Raw genomic sequence first — 3349 nt, 5'->3', positions numbered from 1 at the left:
TGGATGATTTACATCAAAATAAAATCTGTTTGAAGACTCACATCCTGTTGGTATTTTCCTTTTGAAAGTAATTTGGTTGCATTTTGTTTTCTTCTCTCTTTTTGTAGCTATCAATCTTAGTTTATGGCCTTTGGTTATATTAACAGCTTTATATAAATCTAACGCTAGGTTAGCCAAACAAAGACAAGAAAAATTATAACCAGACTTTGCACAGGGTTGTTTAGTTTGGCTTTTGGACTCTTTCAAACCAGAAGGCAGCCCACCACTGCAATCATTGTTGGACACGTGCAAAGACACACACAGAGACTATGTATGTAGAAACCAGAGTTAAGGTCATGCTATACAGAGTCTTCAATGTCTGCTTCTCTCTGTCGTAYGATAAAGCTTCCATGGTTTACTACTTATAGACACCCAATAACCATGGGACCAATGTTTCCAGTCTTCCTCAAGAGGACTGGAAAACTTTGTTGGAACCATTTTCCACTACAGAATGCATAGTTCCATCTAAACAGAAAAGCTTTGTAAAATCACAGTGATCTCACAAAAATACTAGATAGAAAAAACAGTAGGAGATATTCCAATAATGTTGAAAGCATCTGGTTTGAAAATTTTGGATGAAAACTTTTTATTTTTTTATTTAACTATTCATTCTGAACATTTGAAAACTTTTATGTTTTTATGGCAATGAGTGAACACAATAGAAATGGAATGATTTTTTCTTTTCTAAACAAAATATCTTAAATGATTCCAGCGGAGCCCCTCTCCTCCTTTCACTCTTCTCCCACAAATATTTTGTGAAATTTGTAATACCAAGTTTTGTTTTTCTTCAGAGCAGAGACAAATTTATTGAAAAAGAAAGTCTCTTCTCTCATCTGCATGCTTGTAATGCAGCTTCACAGTAACATATCCCTGTGTATGGCAGGTATGCAGAAATACTGCTCTATTCGAAGCCACCTGGCCGCTTAGGACCTTCTCATGGTGAAATTATAGCAATTCCTAGCTAGACAAAACTGAAGGAAAAAAAGATTTTCAGGAAGATCTCCAGGTGGCTGTAAAATACGATTTTTTTAACTTAATTTGGTACTGTAGTGGAAGCTATCAGCTATGCAAGCTAGTAAAACTGTGGCTTGCTATTTCCTCTTAAAAAGGGATTCAGGCTAGTGGATTTTTGGCCAGGAACTGATAACAATTCAGCAATAGCTCTGTTCTCCCCTCGCTCTCTCCTTTCCCCTTCTCTTTTCCATGATTCAGTGGGGAATAAATATTGCTGTGCTCATGTCCGGTTTGGGAGCTCCTCAGGACTCTGAATCTCACTGGCCACCCATTCACTTACTCCAGAGGAATTGTCATTTCTACGCTGCATTGACTCTTCTGCATGTCCTGATTTTGATTCCCTCCATCCAGAGCACACCTAGTATTTGTTAGCTTGGTAGACAGTAGTACTGCAGTTCAGAGTGCATATTCAGAGCTGAGATGCAGTGTTATTTCTGAAATGCAGTGTATGGAGAAAAAAGTTAACACTTCTAAAATTAATTTTGTCTACATATAAAATATATATATGCCATTAAAACTCCACAAAAGGAGCAAAAACATATCTAAGGATTCAACCTTGTGAAAGTTTATGTCGACGTTGAATGCACAGGTTGATGGCTTCTTCCTTTAGCAGCAAAACCTATTCTTACACTTCCTATCCACTAGCTCCTAGTGCTGTGAACATTAAAGAAGAAATTTTCACCAGTGACCAGCAGCAGGAGGATAGCTGGATTTCATCTGAAGATTTTGTGTCATGTGTAGAGCATAAAAAGAACTACTGGAGCATAACTGTTAATAGTACAGAAATCTAGCTGTTAGATCTCCCACTGTGGAAGGCACGTACCAATGGGGACAGACACAAACATCTAGGCCGTGGGCAAGCAGAAACAACTTTATGTGTTCCCTCCTTGTCAGGGCAAAGTCAGAAGGGGCCTAATCTCCCTGCTTTACTGCTCCTGGCCATCATTGTCATTTATGAGTGAAGTCTTGCCTGCTCCTGGCCAGTGCTGGCATTGCACATGGGTGCCGGGATTGCCCAGGAGGACAGCTCTTGATAACGGAGTACAGTGTTCAGTGGAAGACACTACCGTGCAATTCGCTAAGCTTGTGGATTTGCCTTTACTTTCAGTTCCCCTTCAAGCTGGTACTGCTTTTGGAGGCAGCCACATAACAATGTGGAAAGTTGTTCAGCAAGCCTGTTTTCCAGTGGGAAGTCAAATTTTCGAGACGATATGATTTTCCATAGAAAATTTACACTTTTCAGATTAAATCCAGCAAGTCTAACCCCAAAGACTTCTTGTTGTCTTTAAGAATTTTTTTTTATTGAGTGAAAAATGGGAATTTTCCCCATGGAAAACCCTCTCCTCTGTTTCAAGTGGCCTTCTTGACTCTCTTTACTTTTTAATATTTGCTCACTGCTGCAGTTGAATGGCATCAGAGTGCTTCACTCAATGTTCATTTTGATGACAAGTCAAGATAAGGCTTCTTCTCTCAACACTGCAATATTATATTTAGTYTGTAAAAGCCTACAATTTTGACATTTTTTACAAGTTGAGCTTCAACTCCAATTATTGCTATAAAATATATATATTTTTATCCTCCATTGGTGGCAGCCACTCAAGACTAGGAAAAAAGAACACCTATATTAACATACTTTGCTTAATGTTGTCTTGCATAAGGTATAACATGATTTTAAACTGGGAATTTATTTTAACTTGTTAATAAATATTTAACACTCCTTTAAGGAATTTATTACTATTTGTGCATTTCACTGTCTTATACAAATAACAAAATATTAAATTGGTGTTCTTTGAAATTCATTATAAGGAAAAAACAGACCAAGAATCCAAGGAAGTTACCTGTCTTGGCTCAAGCAACTAGCTCTTTTGTAATAAATCACTTATAGCTGTGACAATATATTTTCACTTAATGCCAATAAAATGTTGACTGATAGTATTTCAGAGTGACTGTATTATAATCTCTTCACATAATATCCTAGTTAAATAACAGTTGCACTTTTCTGTTACTTATATTTTCAGTTTTAAATATTTTTAAAATTTTATGGTATATAGTTCTGGGTGGAAAGAATGGGGTCTGAGTGTATCTTTTGATAAATACTCTATGATCTAATCCAATGTGTTAGATAATAACACAAAACAGTTTCTTCCATGGGATGCTCCTGTTCCTAGAACCATCTTAAAGAATTGTGCAGTGGCAATTTATTCCCAATTCTTGCTTTTCTTCTGATAAAATGTCTCTTACTATTCTTTGTAGGATATCCTGTTTTGCACTGCTTTGTCTGTGGATACCAGACTTT

The sequence above is a fragment of the Apteryx rowi genome, unplaced genomic scaffold (assembly GCF_003343035.1).
Source record: "Apteryx rowi isolate R43461 unplaced genomic scaffold, aptRow1 scaffold_629, whole genome shotgun sequence".
Taxonomy (NCBI): Eukaryota; Metazoa; Chordata; class Aves; order Apterygiformes; family Apterygidae; genus Apteryx; species Apteryx rowi.
Note: the sequence above shows the minus strand (reverse complement) of the source record.